The sequence below is a fragment of the Scleropages formosus genome, chromosome 19 (assembly GCF_900964775.1).
Source record: "Scleropages formosus chromosome 19, fSclFor1.1, whole genome shotgun sequence".
NCBI classification, from domain to species: Eukaryota; Metazoa; Chordata; class Actinopteri; order Osteoglossiformes; family Osteoglossidae; genus Scleropages; species Scleropages formosus.
Genome location: NC_041824.1, coordinates 13,105,496 through 13,129,140, shown reverse-complemented (window position 1 = coordinate 13,129,140; position 23,645 = coordinate 13,105,496). Strand labels below are relative to the sequence as shown.

The 23,645-nt window shown below is 43.3% G+C and overlaps 1 protein-coding gene across 2 annotated transcripts in view; it reads right to left on the bottom strand.

Annotated features, from left to right (window-relative positions):
- The window catches only part of LOC108939110 (disks large-associated protein 4-like), a 135,586-nt gene extending 114,776 nt beyond the window's left edge, over positions 1–20,810 (bottom strand). For both annotated transcript variants that reach the window (XM_029246327.1, XM_029246328.1), the window contains exon 1: positions 20,469–20,810. The gene's annotated coding sequence lies outside the window, so the exon portion shown is untranslated. The remainder of the gene's footprint in view (positions 1–20,468) is intronic.
- Positions 20,811–23,645: the final 2,835 nt, after the last annotated feature.

The window sequence follows — 23,645 nt, the reverse complement described above, 5'->3', positions numbered from 1 at the left end:
CCTGTATACATAACTAAAAAGCCATCATGGATTTAAAAGAAAATGTTGCACATTTTTTTCAGTTTTTGTCAACTCTTTTATGCAGCTAATCATGTGATGAACATTGGTGCATATGGTGGAAAGAAACTAACTGTACTTAAGAATCACTTGTCTGCAACTATGTCTCTTTCTCTTTCTCCTAAGGTAATAAACAAACTGTTTTCTATCAGATGTATGTTGCTTTGGAGAAAAGTGTCTGCTGAATGAATAAATGTAAATGCAACTGCTTGGGCAGCGCAGGGATGTAGCGGTCCAGAGCCGATACGGGAAACAGTTTACACGGCATAAAGATATACAATTCCAAAGCAAAGACATTTATAAGAAGTTCGAGCATTTGGAAAATGCAACAACAAAATAACACAGCAGAATTAATCTATTATTTATAACTTCTTGTTCAGTGCAGGATCCAGAGGATCCAAAGTCTATTGTTGAAGCGTGAGGCAGCGCACACTGAACAACAATTCAACGGAAGGAAGTCTCACATACACTCATTCACTGATGTATACCGGCACTCAAAAAGCAGTTTAGAGTCACGAATTCCTTTAACATGTGTCTTTGAACATATGGAAATAAACTGAAGCATCTGGGAGGAGACTCAAACACAAGGAGAACTTCTCCACAGACAGATGGTTTGAAGCCACAGCCCAAGACCTGTGAAACACCCGCTGTACCACTGTGCTGCCCAAGAATGACAGAATAAAACACAGGAAAAGAGAACATACCAATGAGAAAAATGATGAACAGGAAAAGGGACTAGCCTGGGGACAGCTGGTAGTTTAGTGGTTAGAGCACCTGCCTTTAGATGCATAGATCATAGGCTCCAATCTCACCTCCTGCAGCAGTACCCTTGAGCAAGGTACTTATCCAGAATTGCTCCAGTAAGAATTTCCCAGCTGTATAAATGGATAAATAATTGTAAGCTGCTTTGGAGAAAAGTGTGAGCTAAATAAATGAATGTAAATATGGAGGAGACAGAAAAATGCAGCTTGCAAGTGTTATTTAAAGGTGGTTGTAGTTAATAGTGTAGTTTGTTCTGAAGAAAAATGTGCCAGCTAAATGAATAAGGCTTTGTTATATATTTTCACCAATTTCACACATCATTCATGTTAAAATACAGGCTAATAATAACATACACTATAGTATGACATGTATTTCCATACTGTATTATTTTTTCTTAACTTCTAAAACTGCTTTTTTGTTTACTCCAGCACCAGATCACTTACGTTTTCACTTGCTAGGCATTTTAAATAAAAAGTAAATTGAGTGGAATCATAAATTAGATGTTTTGTTAGTAAGACTGTTTTTGTAAAACAAAAATGACTAACAGACACACTAACAGAGTCAACAAGAAATACGATGGCTTGCAGCAGCAAGGCCGGCCAATGTACAGCGGACAACATTTGTAGTCAGATGCTACACCCAAACATCGGGACTTAGCAATCCCATCAACCTTATTGTATTATTTCCATCCTAAGTATGAATCATCATAAGTTGCATATGTTAAGTTGCATAAGTCAAAAATATCTGTATATGCATAGGGGGTGCGGTGGCGCAGTGGGTTGGACCGCAGTCCTGCTCTCCGGTGGGTCTGGGGTTCAAGTCCCACTTGGGGTGCCTTGCGGCGGACTGGCGTCCCGTCCTGGGTGTGTCCCCTTCCCCCTCCGGCCTTACGCCCTGTGTTGCCGGGTAGGCTCCGGTTCCCCGTGACCCTGTAAGGGACAAGCGGTTCTGAAAATGTGTGTGTGTGTGTGTATCTGTATATGTGATTTTGAACATGTTGGTCTTAAGCCTGGATTAAAAGGGGCCCAGAGCAATTCTGATATTGTAGACTTTAAAAGATAAAGGCATTTTGCGTGTTTTGCGAAACAATGGGTGAAACTTTTGTTGCTTAGAAACATGTAAACTATTTCTCCCATTTAAAAAAAGAAGAGTTATTTTTAGGAATGAACTGTGCTTATTATGCCAGGAATGTTTCACTTAAATGTGCCTTTATACACCTGTAATTTTACACATAATCTAAATTTACACAACAAATCAAATTACATTTGTACAGCAGAATATTTACTGAAGCAATCATGATTAAATCTATTGCTTTAGGGATTTTGGTCATGAAACCTCCCAGTGCTCTTCTTTTACCTCTACTCTATACTGCAATACATCCCAGCTTTATCACCCTCGGGTAAACAACACTAAACACAAATGAGGTGTCCTGCTTGTACGCTGCTAAATTCAATCAAAATGGAGAATGAACCGTTTATTGCACTTTGTCTCAAACTGGCTAACACTAGCATTCATTTCCCTCAGCTTGCTGTATAACTCCTTATGTTCTGGCTGTTTGGCTTAGAGGAGGCCTTAATATAGGTAGCCATATACACAGCCTTTTACAAGTCCACAGAGCAAAGACATCCTGCTGCTTATGGTGTGGTTCAAAAATGGTGTGCCTGATGCAAATTGACAGACATCATGATCAGGTTGATCTTGCAAAATGCAATGAAGATTCCAGTCTTGCTCATATGAATTCATTGATTTTCCAGATCTGTATTTTTTCCACTGATATTCCGTTTTCTCTGCATAAAATATAATCACAGCAAAATGAGCAGGCAGATGGCTTAAAATTTATCTGTTGTGTTTAATGCATCTGTCTGTTCATGCATGTGTGTATAGATGTGTATTTGCGAAAAACAAAATCATGAATAATCTGACTGTTTAACAAAAATGAATAAAACAGATAATCAGTCATCCAGCCAATAGTCATAAAAGGAAGTATATTGAAAATGATGACAGAAAATAGGATAATCAGAATAAATTATTGTGTAAATGTTTAAATGACACATTCTTGAAAAATAAACAGGTTTCCTATAAGGTTGTGTGTATACAAATTTCTTGAAAGAATAACTTATAATAAATACAACTGTGAAACAATCAGGAGTGCTGTCCCACAATTTTAAGGTTAAGGGATCAAATCCCTTTCCTACTTTAGTACTCTTGAGCATAGTACTTACCCTGAACTGATACAGTAAGATGTTCTTCATGTATGGATGAGTGACCCATTGTAAGTAGTGTATCTAGCAGTGTAAGTCACCTTGGTGAATAAGGCGCGTGGTCTGGTCTCTTGACCACTGGGTGTACAACACGGCTGTGGAAACCACTCTTATAATCTGTGGTTTCTCTATGAGAAAAATTATAATTCAGAATACATTTGCGGGGGGGTGAATACTGAAAACATGAGCCACTTTCAGGTTGGTTAGACACATTTTTGAGCTGGCTGACCGAAATTTAGGAAAGTATGTTTTTTTGGCAGTCTGTCAGAACAAGACAAGTTTTACAGTCAGTGATGTACATTTAATCAATAAATGGATTAAGGAATTTGAAAACAGGAACTCCTTGACTGACTTTTCTTCTATTTTAGTGAGCACATGCTCTCAAAAAATGATATGCATATTGCAGAGTGGATATTTGGTTTAATTTCATATGACCGCGTAAAGAACATTCTTTCCCATACGAGTTTTGTTAGTGTCAATTTACAGCATAAAATGGCTTTGAAGTGCTCCCTTCTCTACTCTTCAAACGATTCATGCTGAAGGTCAGACCTCGAGCTTCCACGGCCTGATCCAAGACTAGGCGCAGGATGAAAAAAATGGAAGGTTTCGAGATTACCTTAACACATTTGCAATAAAAGCAAAACATTTCTTTAAGTAGCCTGTGCCTCGAGCCTCTGTCTACATCTACATTTTAATGAGACTGGTTGGGTCACGTTGACTGGGGTTCCGGTGACGGGGTGATAGAGTCACGTGAGTCCAACAGTCTCAGACCCAGAGGCTTATTCTGAGCTCCATCCAAGTGATGCCTCGCATACACTGAGCTGTAAGCTTAGCATCTGCTCTGACATGCATAGCAAGTCACATTTCAAACCTCAGGCTCATAATGGCTGTTTCGGCGGAACGATTCTTCGTTAAACTTTGCTTCTTCTGTGACAGTAAAACGCAGCCTTTCAAGACATCATGTATACTTGAAAACAAACTATTTACAAGTTACTATTAGATGGACAGTAACAGCACATCAGCAACACTACTGAGCATTTGTTATTTCCCAGAGTGCAAAACACCTACTGAACACAGACTAGTGGCTGGCAGGCACTGTGGATATGCACTGTTACATCGTAAATATGTAAATGACAATTAAAATAGTTAACATTAAATGGGTGCGTCCTTTACCGGCATCTACATGTGTGAAACAGCTGTATTTATATTTGGTTTATAGAGCATTAATAAGAGTATGACTAATATGCAACAGCATTCCACAGTGGTCTGAAACTATTCAAAATTAGCTTTCAAGTAAGTGGAGAATTAGTGACAAAAATAGTTTGACTTTACAAAGAAATACCAGCAGCACGTGACATGAACTTAAGAGGGAACACAAACTGATCGCTGTACGCTTTACGCACCGTAGAGCCGCTCAAAGGCGCTCAGAGTTCGGAGCCCTTTCCCCCCCACCCTCACCGACCCCCTTATTCAACACCTCCAAATTTAATTGATTCACCATTTGTTCCAGTTCACTTACCGTTTCAGATGACATTTAAAGTTGTTGATTTTTCGCATGCCTCATTGAGCGATTGTAACGTCCGAACCACGGCTGTAAGTTACTGTAACGTCCGGACACAGGCGTACAGTACAATAACCTCAACAGCATCGTATACATACAAGTGCTCGGTGCGAATTGAGAAATGAAGTGCACGGGTGACAGTAAACACAAAACAAGACACGTGGAGTGTTCTGACAGTAAGTAAAATGAGTTTAAATGTAAATAGCTGCGCAGCCATAGAGGGGTTTCAGATGTACAAGAAGGGGGTGAGCACCTGCTTGTTGTTGGAAAAGGCTGGATTGAGGTGCAGGTCCTTGAGAAAAGAGGCTTCCTCAAACTGAGAACAATATTTTTTCCAGACTTCCTGATATCTCTTGCTGTGTGTTGGTGTTCTAAGTTTCAGTGCATTGTTTGTTATCCCATCAGAGCCTAAATCCACACTTGCAACAATAGCAACTGCAATTAATTTACATTTATTCATTTAGCAGACGCTTCCAATGAACGCTATACAGTGTTATCAGCCCACGCTTGATTCACGCAAGGTGACTTACACTGCTAGATACACTACTTACAATGAGTCACTTATCCACACACCAGTGGAACACACACAAACTCTCTCTGTCACTCACACCCACACACCATGAGTGACTTTTAGAGTCACCAGTCCTGTGACTGTGGGAGGAAACCAGAGCACCCGCTGGAAACCCACACAGACACGGGGAGGACGTGCAAACTCCACACAGACGGAGAAGTCCTCTCACACCGTCCAGGCTTCATAAAACAGCAGTGCTACTCTCAGCACCCCAATGCTGCTTCAATTTCCCAATATGGTCAAATAAAGATTTGTTTTATTTTTAAAGACTAGCATGTTTGTTTTAAACTGTTCAGTTCTCTTCCATTTTTTATGAAATTTCCATTTTTTTTAAATGAAAATTTTCATAAATTTTTCATTTCATTTTCAGTGTCCGTGGCAAGATCTCAAAGGAAAAAAAGCTTGGTCAGATCAAAGAAAAGCAAGACACACTGAACAAGGAAGCCATTAACTTTACACTGATGTATTAAGATCAGGTATAGGTACAGTAATCAGGTATGTCCTATGGTAACGCCATCGACAACGCAGACATTTATTTTAATATCAAAATACACATCTCTTTATTTACGCAATTTTAATGTTATGCATCAATGCTTTTTTAAACTGTAAAGATACAGCGCAAGTATTTCTTTTTACTTTACATGTGTGAATTTTTGTTAGCAATAAAACAACAAAAACCTGAGTGAAATCTTTATTACCAGCATTGAAAAAAGAATGATTACATACACATCCAATGAACATCTTTATTTCTTTTCACTCATTCACGTGTAATGATCGTGACAGGCTACGGCCTTTAGGTTGGTGGTTTCTAACCGTGAAACATGAAGCATCAGTACTTTTATGTTTAATTCAATATAATATGGACTCACATATAATGCTGTCCAAATATTTGATTAAAACTACTAAAAAATTGCGGCACCCCCACTTTGTTACTGTTCCCATCATACAAACCATTTCTGGAGTACGTAATACGCACACTGAGTTCTGTACTAACAGATCGTGCAGTTACTTAACTGTAATTTACTCACATTACGAACCCCCCTGTATGGAGAATTTTCGTAAACCAAAGACATAATCACCATTAGTTTCAACGGAAGTTTTTTTTTGCTTTCCTGAGTACCAAATTTGACACAGATGTACGGTAAAATATCACCCAATCCTGTTAAAGTGTACACGGTTTCTTTAGTACTTAACATTACATTTACATTACATTACAACTACATTAGTAGTTATAACAGCTTCCCTACATTAGCTACTCTACAATACTGTGTACCTGTCTTTATCTGTGGTTTTGTAACTATTACATATTGTACACTTAACAAACGAAACATATATTGACAGTTAGCTTTTCATCAGAGAAATTGACACTGGTGAGTTACAACGAGAGGGGTGCAGCGGTGCGGCGGGTTTGGCCGAGGCCTGCTATGTGGTGGGTCTCGGGTTCGAGGCCTGCTTGGGGTGCCTTGCGGTGGACTGGTATCCTGGCACGGGTGTGTCCCTTCGGCCGTGCATCCTGCGTTGCTCGGTTAGGCTCCGGTTCGCCCTGGGACAAGCGGTTGTAGACATTGCGTGTGTGAGTTACAGTGATATTGCCGTTTTTACAGCTGGGTAGTTCTTACTATATCAATTCAGGCTAAGTACCTTGATCAAAGGTACAGCAAGAGGTATGATTCAAACCTGGGTTCTTCAAGTCCAAATGTGACTGCACTAATCACTACACTGCCAGCTGGCCAACCCAACCTATGACACTCAGTGTGAATGGGAGAAAGCAGTAAACACAAAAGCAAACAAAGAAAACCGTGTAAGTTGGCATGGTTGGCGCACACCAAACAGGGGCCTGATTACTGACATTATAACAAGTGAAACTGGCAAACAAGGGCTAAGAGAGGCTTAGAACTTTACGCAGCATGAGCCAAACTATAACTGCGACAATGAGTGCATGCTGGGCATGGTCTCATGCTGCTCAGTCCAAATCCAAATCTGGTTCTTGAAATTATGGAGAAATGCCCCAGTGGTATGGTGGCACAGTGAATAGTGCTGTTGTCTCACAGTGCCCGGATGGTGCGAGAGGATGTGGGTTCAACCCCTGCTCAGTCTGTGTGCAGTTTGAATGTTCTCCCTGTGGCTGCATGGGTTTCCTCTGGGTGCTCTGGTTTCCACCCACAGTCTGAAGAGATGCTGTTCAGGTTCACCTATGGTGCGTGAGTGAACGAGACAGTGTGTTCCACTGATATATGGATGAGTGATCCATTTTAAGTAGTGTATTTAGCAGATGCTTTTCTCCAAAGCGACTTAACACTACACAAAGTTCGCTGGAAGTCACTTTGGAGAAAAGCATCTGAGAAATAAATAAATGTAAAGAAGAGGTATTGAACAAACCTTCCTACAAAATTACATTCTCATAATCCAAATGGTCATGGGGTATGATTGTGTACAGACCAAAGTGCACCCCACAAGGCACCCCAAGCAGGACTCGAACCCTAGACCCAACAGAAAGTGGGACCTGGCCAAGCCCGCTGCACCACCATGCCCTACTGCTATAAGTAAATGCTGTGAGGAAAAGCAGGAAAGCAGAGTGCGCGCACCGGGAGGGCGGAGGACCGGCCATGTCGTGACGCTAGGAGGATCTAGGCCAGGCACTTCCCCTCGAAACTGAGAAGCTGATGTTCATTAATGAGCCTGGCAATGTTGCAGCTGGGATAAACGGAAAGCCCTGGCAAATGGGAGTTTTGAATTAGAAAAGATATGCAGAAGCCGCGGTGTGCGCAGCGTGACAGTCGCTTCCAAGGCAAAGCAAACAAACTCCAGAAAGCTCACTGTGAGAGGCCTGGCCAATTACAAAACCTTAACTGTGCAGTAATTGCATTTTTGTGCAAAGACTGTTGCTGCTGAGCACATCAGCATGTCCCTCGTCATTCTGTCCTCAGCTAAGTATTTCCCGTCTGCCGCATTACGCGCTCTTCTCAGCGTAGGTGACACCGAAGCCGCTTCTCCGAAAACCGCGCAAGTGAACGAGAGCTGCCCGAATTGGGCGGAAGTGTCCGTAAACCAATTACAACTCTATCACCTCCCTATTTTCAACATCGATTCGTCAAATTGTCTATTACAGTTGCACTTTCATACCACATTCTTCTCTAAAGAAATCATATTAAGGATTTCAAGCACACATATCTCCTTACGCTGCGAAGATGAGTCTGCTTTAGGAGACAGTCAGAGCTTCGGTAACACCAAATGGCCACATTAGGATAAAAATTAGAGTCGAAATATCCACATATTCTGCCCGAGGTTATCCATTACGATGTATATGTCCCTTTTCTCCTTGTTGCCTTGCCGTTTGCTGGCTTCCTCTCACTGACGATGTTGTTTCTGTGGATTTTTAATGCCAAGCATTTTTAAAAACAAAAAAAAAAAAAAAAGATGTAGGAAGGTGATCAGGTTCGAGGGGGGTGTGGTGGCGCGGTGGGTTGGACCTTGTCCTGCTCTCCGGTGGGTCTGGGGTTCGAGTCCCGCTGGGGGTGCTTTGTGATGGACTGGCGTCCCGTCCTGGGTGTGTTGCCGGGTTAGACTCCGGCTCCCTGCAACCCTGTATGAGACGAGCGGTTCGGACGCTCTGTGTGTGTAATGTGATGAGGATTTGCCTATCCTGAGTTTTGTGCAACTATTCGTGCTATTAACATCAGTGCATAAAGTGGAAAGAAACAAAGTTTACTTAAGAATCACACGTCTGCAACTATGTCTCCCTTTCTCCTAATGTAATGCACAAATTGTATTTTCTCCGAGATGCACGTCGCTTTGGAGAAAAGCGTCCGCTAAATGAATACATGTAAATGTAAAATGCGGTCAACGTCAAGCTCTTCTAACGTTCTTGCGCAGGTGCTCTTTTCTCAGCGTCTGTCATTCCTGGATCGGCCAGCGGTGAGTCGCTCCTACTGACACATTGTAGGTCTAGTCATCTCAGTGAGTGGGAGCAACAGTGAGGCTGTGAGCCGCCAGCAGGAGGGTACCCGCTTGATTAGCCTGACTTCACACACACACACACACACACACACACACACACAGACAGACAGACCAGTACTGTGCACAAACATAAGGTGTATAAATAATGCTAGCATGATTATTCTGTAACGCACGCAAAGAGTCTTATTATTCACTTTTAACGTGAAAGAACAGATGCTTTACTTAATATATGGGCAATTTGATTTACTCCAGACTTGGTGAGCTAAAAAACACATCGTTAGAAATCAGTTAACACATAAGTAAGATGAGAACTTGCGACGAGCCACACGAGGAAATTCCGAGTTCAATAAAAAAAAAAAAATTCTGTTAAATAAAATTACTATAAAATGATGTAACTCTTGAATATGAAGACCTGAAGTAGATTGGTTAAGGATCCTTCGCAGCCACCTCCATCAATGAGGGCGATACAGCTCAGGGCCACCATTCTGGGTCTAAGAGCTCCCCTGGACTAAATCATCGTTACTTCGCACGGTAAACTCTCATTTACACTCATTTATTTATCCGAACGGGCCAAGGGAAGGGAGGCAGCTGCCCTTGCCACCAGCGGTCCTCTGTGGCTCAAACATTACAGTGAAACAGGTAATGAAAGTCGCTGCATGCTGGACACCGGTTCTCTTTCCGGGATAATCGAAGGCTCCCCCGTAAGCTTCCAGAAGACGCGGAAAAGAGCGACGATGATCGCGCAGTGGCGTCAGCACTTTTCTGAACCGATCACAGGAGACAGCTTTATGGGAGTAATGAATGCGAGCTGACTTAATCTGGTTTACTGCCAGATGGCTAAAAGTGATGCACATGAAACTGAACTCTTCGCGACTTGCACATCACGCTGTGTGCGGCACTGCGTGTGTCTGCATGCCTGCATCCTCGTATTTAAAATAATTTTCAAGCCTTCAAAAAAAAATCGGGCCGCTTTTCAATAATTTGACGCATCTGTTTTTACCAGTTTTACATATAGATAATAAAGCACACACACACATTTTCAGAACCGCTTGTCCCATACAGGGTCGCGGGGAACCGGAGCCTAACCCGGCAACACAGGGCGTAAGGCCGGAGGGGACACACCCAGGACGGGACACCAGTCCATCGCAAGGCACCCCAAGCAGGACTCGAACCCCAGACCCACCGGACAGCAGGACTGCGGTCCAACCCACTGCACCACTGCACCCCCAAGATAATAAAGCATAACAACAAAATTAGGAAACCTCTCAGTGCGTTAGTTAGTGTACAATTCGAATTCATTTATATGCTTCCCCACGTGACGGTTCCACATGCTGGTGAAGGGTCCACACGGTCCACTTTGCTCAGCAGTTCCAGTTCCTTAACCAACTCGCTCAAGTCACACGCCGATCGTGCTATAAGGTGGCGGCGGCTCCAGAATTGTGACACACGCGAGCTGCACGCTCGCACACACCCGGAACAGGCTGATCAAAACTGCTCCCTGTTCAGCAACCTGTGTGCGCAGCTAAACTTTGATGGCGCGCAAACTTTGCGTTCCACGAGTTACCTCTTCCCCAAATATCCCATCTGTATTACAACAGCTGGTCCCTAAAAAGGCATCTCACATTGAAATTCACCCCGCAATAGCATCCACAAATACACACAGCATGGCTATTAAGTTAAAAAGACGAAAAAAAAAGCATAGATTTGAGTGTGTGTACAGTATATAGTTTTCGTGCACAAACACTGCCCATAATAATTCTTTTCGGTCCTAACAGCAGCTATAATAATACTACAAAGCTCGTTTTAATACAAAGTTTCGTACTACAATGAAACAAATCTTTATAGAAAAATAACCAAATGATGGAGTGTAAAGTTTATTAAACAGAGCAGCCTGATTTGCTCTAATTTTGAATGTATGAAACATAATGAAGCACCTCGGGAAACAAGCCCATTAATTGCTGTGCGCAGACTAATAGTCCCCAGCGAACGCTGCCCAACTTAATGTGCAATTTGCGTCAGAGGATCTTTTCTGGCTTTCTGTACCAGAGCCAGAGCCGCATTACTGAGACGAGCAGACACAATAAGCGGAATCCGTCCCCAGCAAATTCAAACAGGGAACTGGGAAGGGGAGCAGTGTCAAGAGGGGGAAATGTAATTATGGGAAGACTGGAGGGCTGTGGCTGCTTCCTGCTTTCATTGACTGTTATGAGCTCCCGCTCCGAACCCCCTCCTCTCCAGCGGCACGCAGGTATAATGCAGTGGCCGGTGGGGAGTTGTGGGAAAAACCTCCGTCCTTCCTTCACCTGGCCGCACGGCTGAAGCGTGCCTTTAACCGCTCCCCTGTCCTTCATTAGAGCTAACGGGCTGTACGTTGTGACATTATCAGTATTTGACAAACCTTTTGTAGCGCTCAAAATAACAGAACAGGATGTTTTGTTCTTCGGTGAAGTGCAAAACGCAAAATTTCAAGAGAACAGGCAGCACCTCCCAGAACATCTTAGCCTGAAACCCTTTTAATGTCCACAGAAATCACTGCCCTCCTGAGATTTGGAGAAAGGGAGAGACTTTGGTCTTGTGTGTGTGTGTGTGTGTGTGTGTGTGTATTTCTATTCTGCTGTCATTCTGAAGCCTATGCGGACCCTGCGTCAGTCTTCCCTCGGCAATTCTGGGCGTCTCATTTTCACCACCAAGCTGCGACTCAGAGGAGGAGACGAGAACATTTAAATATAGTCTCTTTGCACATTGCATGTTCTGAATATCTGACTTCGCCACACGGTGCTTCTTACGCCATATGTTAGAGTGCCGCTTGACATACGTGAAGAAACGTGATTTGACAAGTTGAAAAAGGTCTGCGGAACAATTTCTCAAAGAAGGAAACCTACTTGTGACCATCCTTGGCCAGATAAAAAGGCATAGCTTTATCAAAATGGAAATACTGTTATGTTTATGGTACAAATGCCTTTATAATGAACATCCAGGCTCAATGTCGGTTTCATTTGTCACAGAAGGTCTCTTGTCACACAGCGACTACCTTTCAGCCCCCACTCAATGCTTTTTAACACAGGAGAAAGCAAGTTGAAATTATTTTATCATGTTCAAAATTATACTAATACTTGTTGAAATCTTGTAAATGCAACACACTGCTGCTTCCACCACAACAACCACCTATACAACTATATCTACATTTATCTTGTACTTTTCTCTAAAGCAGCTTACAATTATTTATCCATTCATACGGCTGGAAATTTTACTGGGTAGTATGGTTGGAGGTGGGATTCAAACCTATGACCTTTGGATTCAAAGCCAATAATAATAATGATAATAATAATAACAATTCTTGCAGTTTTTGTAATAGATGTACTAGTTTTAAAGGTCATTTTCAGCAACCCAGACTGGTGCTGCTGTCAACACTTGATTGGTTTACTCCTACCGAAGCACTGATGCGGGCAGGTGGAGTTGGGGCACGGCTCAGCCGTGAAGACGCACCTCCAACCTGATTCAGTTCTCGCTGCCCAGGGTGTCTGAGTGGCCAGGCAAAACCCTGCTCACGTGCGTCAAAGGGCTATTTCAGCTTCCCGCGGAGCACGTTCAGCACGTTTAATTCTTCATCACGTCACACTTACAGCCCATCAGCTGTTGTCATGTCATTGCTACAGCCGACAGCCATGTGCGGAGAAAGGCCTCCTGTGTTGATGGCAGGAAAGGCTAGAGCCCACATGCTCCATTTTTTTCATTCCTACTCAGCTGCCACAGGCACCATCTCTGAGACACGTCGTGTTTCTATGGAGAACAGACTGGCAGATTCAGGAATAAACAGTGTGTGGTCAAATGCCTAAAAATACCTTTCCATGCACTCCAAGATGGAAATGCGCAATAAGACTCTCCGCAAGGCTTCAGAATGTTGTAAACCTGGCCTATTATGTTTCAAAGCGGTTGATTTTTACTATACGTGCCTCACACATCATTGAACGTTATTACAGATTGTGTTTCTTACTGATGTCTGTACTGGTTAAATTTTCCATTTATTCATACTCTACAGTTTAGCTCTTGTGACACACTGGGACTGGGCTCATAGTGGAAGGGCTGTGCAGAAGATGCTGTCGCACCCATTTCCAACCACCATTACTGAGGCCCTGGATTTAAGACAAGTGGACAAGAGGACAACTGGTGAACAGGACATATCAAGATCAAAAGCAACGAAAGCCATAACTCTGTTCTTCTCTAACAAGACATTCATAAATACAGCAAAAAAAAACTGCTGAAATACAGCTTGAACTATCTGAGCGTGTCCCTGGCTGTAGATGCGAAGCAAAGTCGTTCACTGCTTGGGAAGCTTGCTGGAAGATTAGAAGCACTGATCAGGCAAGGAAGACAGGCGAGGATGTTGAAACCAAAGAGTGGGTGGATCTGGAGAAAGTGGGGGAAAGGGGTTTTGGACAGCTGATGGATGACCAGATCCAAGGAGCATCATCATGCCTGTTCTTATTACAACAGTCAAACGTCCCCTGGTTAATCCAAAGATGCACTTAACAGCACCCTTTTTTGCATGGAATATTTGTGGTGTGCCAACCAGGAATAATGCCAGCTGGCGTAAAGCTACACACAGCCTGTGCCAGTGAAGACCATACACAGGGACGAAGGTGGACACCACATGGGCAACCAGCAAACGCATGGTGACATCCTTGCTTATGTCCTTTCCCCTTGAGGCCAGCAGGCAGCCACTCTAAATCAGTGCAACACTATTTCATGCATCATTTGCCTGCCATAAATAAAAGACCAGCATTGTTTTCCTCTCCATATGGATCGTTACATGTATTAATCACAGTGAAGGGGAGATCACTGAATTAATAAAACATGTAGGGTTGGCAGCGCAAACCTCGACCAGTCAAAGTGAAAAGGCAGACTGTAGACATAGTTACAAGTCAGATGCATATTCCTTGACCTTTTCACAATATGATGTGCCTCTCAGTTGGCATTAATTCCATATGCTGCAAAGGCTTTCTCATGAACAGAAAGGAATAACCATTAAAAAGATCAAGAAGAGAATACGTAACAGCGTCTAGCGGCACCCAATAGTAATGCTAAAAGGCCTAATGATCAACTAAACTCCATTAACCTCACACAGTCTCCTAAACACGAGAACTGCATCTCCTACAGCATTTTACTACATTTTGCACCCACTCATGAATATAGCCAAAACAAATCCCACAATCAGTGTGGGTCTCTACCAGTCTTATTTCCATATGGCAGGAACATAACTGTGCTTAACTTCTTGATAAGTTATTTAAAGCTGGCACACAAATGGCTCAAGTGAGCACCTTGGAGGACAATAAAGTTTTAATTACAAATTGAAATTTGTACTGCCTTTGTCCTGTAGGGTGGAGAGCTCTGGTAGGGCTCGGAAGGAAAACACGCAGAAAAATTTCAATAATGAATGACAGAGCAAGACAACAGAGTACAGTACATTATCAACAGTGAACAGAGAGTATCAACAGGGCACGAAGTTGGACTTGTGTTTGATCCTGTGACAGCAGTTGCGCCCCTCCAAAGCAACCAGGCACAAGCGGCAGCAGAAGAGGGATTTCCGAATGAGGTCAGCCATGCACACAAATGAATGTGTCTTGGCCTCGTTAGTCAGCACCGTTGCATCACCGTCTTGTGTGTGAGCGCGTAGGTGTATGTGTGTGTGGAGGAGGAGCGCAATGATTCTCATTTCTGCGTATCCAGCCCTGAACTTCCAAACAGCAGTGCTGGAGGGTGGGTGGGGAAGCAAAGTTATGGCGAACGGTCCGTGAGATCAGATTCCGATCCGAGGACGCCCGCCGAGGGGTAACCTGGCCCTTGTCCAGATCACTGCACAGAGACAGCATAGCACAGCCTGCTTCTTCTAGCCTTTTCTGTGAAAATCCGCTAACAGAGAGACGAGTTATCCTCATTACTAAAGCTATTTTACACATCAACGGTACTAATGTACAGAAAACACAAGGATTTCTGCTATCATTTCAACTCATTGGGTGCATTACTACACAAAATTCAAGTCTAATTATCATTCCATTCCCTTTGCAATTATGTTTACAGCATTTTATTATATTGTAATTTTTTTTAATTGTATATATTATACACACACACACACACACACATTTTCAGAACCGCTTGTCCCTTACGGGGTCACGGGGAACCGGAGCCTACCCGGCAACACAGGGCGTAAGGCCAGAGGGGGAAGGGGACGCACCCAGGACGGGACGCCAGTCCGTCACAAGGCACCCCAAGCGGGACTCGAACTCCAGACCCACCGGAGAGCAGGACTGTGGTCCAACCCACTGCGCCACCGCGCCCCCCTGTATATATTATAATATATTGTAATATATCATTATAATGGGGGGCACGGTGGCGCAGTGGCTTGGACCGAGTCCTGCTCTCCGGTGGGTCTGGAGTTCGAGTCCCGCTTGGGGTGCCTTGAGACGGGCTGGCATCCCATCCTGGGTGTGTCCCCTCCCCCTCCTGCCTTACGCCCTGTGTTGCCGGGTTAGGCTCCGGTTCCTTGCGACCCTGTATGGGACAAGCGGTTCAGAAAATGTGTGTGTGTGTATATCATTATAATATATTGTAATATATTGTTCTTTTATGTAGCACTACGGTCCTGGAGGAACGTTGTTTCATTTCACTGTATACTGTACCAGCTGTATATGGCTGAGATGACAATAAAGCCACTTTGACTACAGTAACAGTGTTGTACCGGCCTAAAGCCTTTAATGGACAGCATGACAAAAGCATTATTTTGGACAATTAATTTTATCACAGTTACTAAATTTTTATCGTGTTCTATTTAATCGTTGACCTTTGTATCAAAAAAATGTTACTTAGTTCTAATGTAATTTATTTTCTATCACATCAGGAGCTGGAATAAGAGGCAATAATGGGAGCAAGTAAGGTGGTTTTCCAATACGCATCTCATTATTCTCACACATGCAGTACACTGCAATCTATAAGTAAGCTCAGAAACAACACTACTATCACTGTCTTCTCCGAGCCAACCATTCAAGTGACTCCTTCCACTTTCATGAGAAATGTGAGTGAAGGCCCTGACAACACAACCCATTTTCTGTCTCAGGGAATCCATATAGTGTCTCTATACAGTGTTGCTTGAAAGAATATGAACCCCTTGTGTCCCTTAGTTTCACCACAAAATCATTATTTAATCAGAACCAGTCTTTCTTAGTCGCTGTTATAGGTGTGTAATTATCAATTCCATATGTTGGTTCCATGTAGTAGAAAAATGGAAGTAGTGCAGATGTCAAACTGAGTGAACCCCAACTTGTATCGGTTAAACCAAGTAGGTAAGTAGAATCAGGTGTGAATCATAATCATTTATTCAAGTTTATTCTAAGATTTAGATTTTAAAGGTTTATTTAATATTTTCTACAAGGATAATGACCATCCCTATAGGGCTCAGATACCTTCAAATAGCATTGCATGTGGTGCGGAAAAATATTCCTATAAGAGCTGATTGAGCAATATTGCAATTAATTTCACATTATTTTACAACAGTAAAATCTACACAGGATCAGCACCACACAAATATGTTAGTGAGCACAGGGCAAAGAGTGTCCCCAAATCAATGTTTTTAGCTTTTGAACATGGTTCTTCAGGAATTCTGTTTTGTGGTCAAAGATGGCAGACACTTTGCTAGGACTCTTCAAACAGCAAAAATACATATTGTATTTCTTCTATTATACACTTCTTGACATATATTTCTCATGCCCATTACCACATCCCAGACACGTGGTATCAATCAGCAAGACCAGGGATAAAAGGCACCAGCCCACCACCTTTCAGTTGTGGAATCTCAGAGACAACCATCCCCTCAGCGCTCTTTAGCATTTTCCTGCGATCCTTACCTGTTCCTGATCGTTGCCCCTCTCCTCCTTGTTCCCTCGTCCAACTCCACGTCTCCCACAGTAACGACTTCTTGCTTTGCCCTTTGACCACGTCTTCGGATCCTCAGCTCAACAACGTTCACCGATCGGCCCTGACTACACGCCTGTCCCTGACCATGAAACCGGCCTTGTCCTCCAGAATCAAATAAAGATCCTACATTTGGGTCCGGCGTCCTGTGTAACATCTCTGAGACGTGTCAATATTAAATACTATTTTGATTGAGTGCAGTCAAGTCAATGTCAGCAATACGGCACATAAAAAGGAGCTCTAGAATGATCTGTCTTCCCCTTGTGTCCCATAGACTGATATACTGTCTATACAATTTAATAAATGATAGTGTTTACAAGATTCATGGTATATGTGGACAATAAGTACAAGTAAAATTCATGCATAATACAGCTTTGACTTGAATCTTCTGTTCTCTTTTTTTCTCCCAGTCAGTTCTGGCAGTATTTCCAGAGGAACATTAATGTTGGCAATAATGTCAACCTGCACTGCAAAGCTGACCTGTCACTAAGAGGAAGTGACCACTTCAGGTGCGTGTGGTGGTGTGTGTTCCCAAAATTCTGCATCATCTTTGAGCACATCAAGCCAACATAAGGCATCAGAAACGTGAGCGGACACCACGTGTACAGTACGTTGCATTAACTGGAGCTCTTTCACTGACTTAGGAGAGTGAATGGAGGGTAACAGGGGCTGGGAAGGTCAGAAGAACCAGCTTGAGCCCTGCGAAGATATACACTCAGTGTAGCTTGTGGCAGCGCTCTTACTGTCACTGTCAAAGTATGGAGACCAAAGTATGCAGTCGCTGCTCAGTCTGCTGGGTGCGGGAAACACACTGGCTGCACACCTTCCCTTTGCTGTACCCTAACAGCATATGATGGATTTTGAAATTGCAATTCAAAATCCAGTGTCGATTCTTCCACAGTAGTTAGCAAAGCAGTCAGTGAAGTGTGAGAACATCCAGTGACGAGTCAGAACTCCAAATGTTAGCTGAAAGTGATACCAGCAGCACGGACCTGGACAGGGCCACAGAATGTCCACCGCTGAGGTTGCTGCTTCAGGCGCTCAAAAGAATCGGAGACATGATATGCTGTGACCTAAGTGTTTATGAATTATTAAAGCCCCATAATCCCCCTGGACAAAGTGCATTCAGTTAAATGTGCATAAATGTTTTGTCAAAATGCTATTGATTTCCTTTGATTACCGGTACCTTATCGGTACGGCGGCCAGATCCCTTTCTCAGTCTGGGCTACAAGGGAGCTCGGAACTGTCAGAACAATGCTCTTCATGTCGTCTTGCAAAGATTTGTTGTGGGACAATGATAAATTATTAAACGCCCCAGTGCTGAAATGGGCTTGTAATTGTTGGATTCCTGGCTGATGATAACCATGCAGTCTTCAGTGCACAATCATAAATCCTTTCAGTGTCACTCAGTCTTTTAGGAAGAATACAAAACGCACTGCTTTTAACTCCGACAGGGAACAGGCATTGCTATTCTTATCATATGCATAGTTTGTATGAACTACAGCACTGTCACAGGGGGCCAAGGAGAATTATATTACTGTAACTCTTACTGACCACCTGTAATGCAATGGGATATCACAACATGGACAATACTCATCCAGAACAAGTCACACAACACAGCATGTTGTATTCCTCCCCCTAACATTACTGCTATCCCACCACCAATCCTGTTCTCAGTTTACTGAAAAATGGCCGAAATATACTACCCCTCCCCCCAAAAAAAACCAAAACACTCAAGTTTCTGCACTCAAAAAAAGTAAATTTTGTTCTAAATAGCTGAATTTTTTTTTATCTTGCCAACCTCTTTGTACGTGTATCACATTACATGAGTAAAATGTAATTTTAGTGCTATTTAATCATTTAAGACTCATTCCTTTTTTATTCTGTTATATATGAATTTGTTATGCTGCCATGACCACAATTACAGATCAAGTCAAATCAGCTCCCACCCCTCTCCACCACCAAGTACACTGATTTTTGAAAGAGACATATGCCACCATTCTTAATGACTGTGCACAGAACAGTGAGGGTAAAATCATGCAGGGAAGAATTGGACAACTAGTTGATATTAACTGCCCATCTGTGCCTTCATATTATCAGGGTACTTTACTCAATTATGCTTTTGTGCTGCCTTCTTTTGGCTATGGTTCCCAGGCGACAAATCAGGAAAATCTCAGTACACTGCTATTATACGGCTTTTTTTGTTCTGTATTTAGAGAGATATGAGAAAGGGGAAAGAAGCAATGTTAACATAAGGCACTTCATTTGCTTTCATTTGCAGACAATGCCTGTCTTCTCTCAATCTGGATTTCTACGAGATAACTGGTTAGAAGACATGTTGGAATGGATGGACGTACCTCCTCTTTTTCTTTATATCAGTTTCAATTTTGTTTTTAACTCCTCCTCCTTTCACTGTGACCACAGTTTCATTTTGCTTGGCCAGTTATTACTCACCTCTTGGCAGGACAAATGGTGTAACAGAGAATGAAGACAATGACCTTTGTTAAGTCCAAGGACTGTCAAGTCACTCAGAATGGCAACATTACGCCGCGTATTGCTGTAATTGGTGTCATTTTCAAATGCCGCAATCAGAGTTCACTCTAAGTGTTTTGTGGCAACACTGCCATGGTGGGTCACATCAATGAGTGATGTTTCGCCTTATGTTCTACACACTTCTGAAGAGTGCTGGACCTCTAGCATCGTTCACTGCTCACACAACAGCTTTTTTTTTTGTTTTTTTTTGCATCGTGGTGCAAACAAACACCAGGTCAAAGCAGAGAACACAAGACCTTAGGAAGCCATGACTCTGCTTTCCTACCATACTGCCCATCATCATCCAAACCCCAGCCAGAAAGAAGGTCCCTCTTATTTACGTGCACCTTTGAATCATGTCCTCTCCTCTGAAAGGAAAATATCAGCCACTGGGGTTCTAACACACCATTTGATGGACCAGCCAAGGGATATGAACAGAAATAAGAATAAAACCACCTTCGCTAAACAGAATAAATAAGCAGCACAGCAGAATGAAACACACATGAATCATAATTGCCCGTGAAAACGCGAGGCAAATCAGTTCTGCTCCCAAACGTGAAGAATTTTAATTCGCCTCTTCTAAGAAGCAGTGACACCCCTGTGCGGCGCATTTCGGAATGTGCGGCGCAGACGGAATCAGTAAGTGGCCATGAATCACAGATGTGTCGGCGGTAATAAACACGTTCCGCGCGCGCGGAATTGCCGGCCATTGCGCGTCTCGCGCGGCGCACGGTGGAAACTTCAGGAAAACAGCGCAGGAGAGAGAGAGAGAGAGAGAGCGGCGGCGCAGAGGAACACGTACCTGTGTCTTCCGCGCGAGCGCGTGTGTCTACCTGCGTGTTCCTGTTATCCCTTCTCCTCGGAGTCGGACGGAGCGTCCAGAACGGCGATCTGAGGGCGGACACCGCTCGCCGAGTGGAGTGGTGCGGAAGCGCGCGGACAACCCGAATGGAGGTCCACGGTGCGCGTGTCCGCGCGGCTGTGCCCGCGCTGTGCACGCGCTGTGCCCGCGCTCCGTCCGTTACCGCCGCTGTCGGCTCTAGGTGTCCGTCGCTGCTCCGCCACCGGGAGGGCCGCGTGTCGTGGCCGCGCGCCTTCTGCGTGTGCGTCAGCGGCGCCTCGTAATGAATCCAGTCGGAGCGGCTCATTCATTCAGCACAGCGGGACGAGCGAGGAGGAGACGGTGACGGCGATACTGCGGAGCTCAAGGAGCACAGCATCCTCTCTGAGGGAGGGAGGGAGTGAGTGAGTGAGGGAGTGAGAGCGAGGGAGAGAAAGAAAGAGAGAATTCGCAGAGAGAGAGAGGAGAGAGAGTGCTACAGAGGAACAAGGAGGGGGATCATATAGATAGAGGGAGATACGGGGTGTGTGCGAATGTGTGTGAAAGAGAGAGAGAGAGAGAAACAAAACAGAAACACAGGAAGTCGCGGCTGAATGCAGATACAGGCCTAGAATCCAACTTTTAATATGCGCACAATCAGGACCATGGACAGCAACAGTTGCCGATGCGCGTTACACCAGAATAACTTCAATGTGACAACAGACAGATGAGCAGAAACTGAATGAGGGTCCGTGTCTTCCTGATTTTTTTTTGATGTATATCCTGAATCATTTTAATATATGGAAGGGGTCAATAGAACACGCTTATGCCTGTGCTATTTGATCCGTCTCATCCTCTCCACGTCTTCGCAAACGCCTTTCCGTGGCATTCCGGACAACTCGGTTGGGAGGTTTAACGGCTGCCATCTGCAGTTTCCAAGCTGCTTTGAAAAGTAATACAAAAAAACTACTTAAAAATCACCTTCAATAATTTGCAAAACCTTAGGACATCATTTTTTGAGCAGTAGGACAGTTTTTTGAGCATGCAGAGACCGCACTACCAGCTCAACAAAGTACTATACTCTTTTTTGAAAAAAAAGATCTGCTTTTTACATTTAAGGTTAAAACCAGGGCATCGCACATAGACAACAGAGTCATCGACTTCCATTCCTAGGTCAATACTCTGCACTGTATATACTCTAAACATATATACTGCATATGTATTTTTCATTTAGCTGACACTTTATCCAAAGAAACTTACAATGATATACATATTTACACAGGTGGGTAATTTCTACTGGATCAATTCAAGGTAACTACTTTGATCAAGGGTTCTACAGCAAGACCTGGTATTTGAATCTGTTCTCTTCAAGTGCATGGGGCCACCTTTAAATGCCATGCTACCTCCTTCCCGATATATATTCAAACTGTAAGCTATATTCTGTCTGCATATAGACATACAGCTGTGCTTTCAATTTATCGCTCACAGCACTCTTCCCTTATGCCACCATACTGTAAAGTAATTACAAAACTCATCAATTATTAATTATCAAACCTCTGTCCATCTGACAACTATACAGGCAGCCCTTGTGCTATCTCTTCACTCTTCTCCCAGTCTGTAGTCCTCTGAGCAGCTGCCTTAAATGATTTGTCGGCATTGTCCCTTAAAAGTGAGCTGCTATATGTGCTCTTCAAAAAATTTTGGAACAGATAGGAGGTCCATCACACATAAAAAATGCCATACACACTAACAATTTTCAGAGTGCATCTTGACAGCTACTGATTTCCTCTGGCTTCATAGAGATGAGGCCTGGTTCCTCACTGCTGACTGACTTGTTTCGGTGAGAAATAAAGACAACTGAGCATGTTTAGAAACACCCTTAGCATCACCCACTGGCTTGATGATAATGGCACCCTGACACTAACTGTCACTTATGACCTTTTTGTGCTCTTCTCTGCAATGTTTCAGTGCACATTTCATCCATTGCAGAGCTGGCTGTTGAACACGGTGACACGGCCAACGGTCCTAATCAAGTGGTGACATTTGAACAAGTACGGAGTGTGATCACAAGAACTGCAGCTCTCTCACTCCAGGGTAGTGACAGTTCAGAGCCTATCCTGGAATCACCCTGTGCAAGGTGTGTGGGTGGTGAAGCTACACCCAGCACGGGACTCTAGTTCATTGCAACGAAGCCACACAAGTACACATCTTCACACAAATGTCACAAACATATCAGGAAACAAATGAAGGGATGTTTATTAATTTCACTCAGTCCTCTCATCATGAAGTGAAAGACTGAATGGTGAAATACAAAAAAAAAAAACAATGTTATAAGGATACTGTAGAACTGATTTAAGTAGGGCTTGAGAAACTCGGTTTCATCAGTACATCTCCCTTTTGTGTGCAATATTGGAAACAAACCTGTGTTCATCCCTGGCATCCATCCATCCAATTTCAGTAACTGCTTACCCTTAACAGGGTGTCACACCAGCATTCGACAGTGAGGGGAGTGTTTCCAGAAAGAGAGAGCATTAGGTCAACTGATTTCTTGGATGGCAAAAGTCACAGACACAAAAGAGCAGTGCCAGCAAAAGACAAATGTTCTCATGCAAAGTGCAGGCTGTTTACAATATTTACAGTCCAAACAGACAATACAAACCACAGTACCACACAGTGGACAGGGGCTGGACAACTTTTCAACTTCCACATCAAGGCCTCACCTCTCTTCTGTCCCATTGCACTCAAGGCCACCTTACATACCACAGGTCCCAGTCCTCTTAGACCATACCACATTTAAAACAAAACTACATCTCATGGCCATACAAAAACACAGAATACCAGAAACATGAAACATGTAGACATTCATTTGACACATACAACATAAGCAGATATCCAAATAGACACATAAATATACATTTCAGACCAAGGCTGCTATCAAATGTTGCATTTGAACACTCCAGCTATAATGTTACATTCCCAGGAAAATATGGAAACTTCCCATGATACACTAGAAAGCCAGTTCAAACCTCTTTGCTTCTGTCTGGGAGGAAGATACAATACTTAGTAGGCCAAAGAGGCAGTGCAGCAGAACAGCAGAAACTGAAAAGGCAAGTATTGCAAATGTACATGATTAGTGAAACAATAACCAAACTTTTTTTT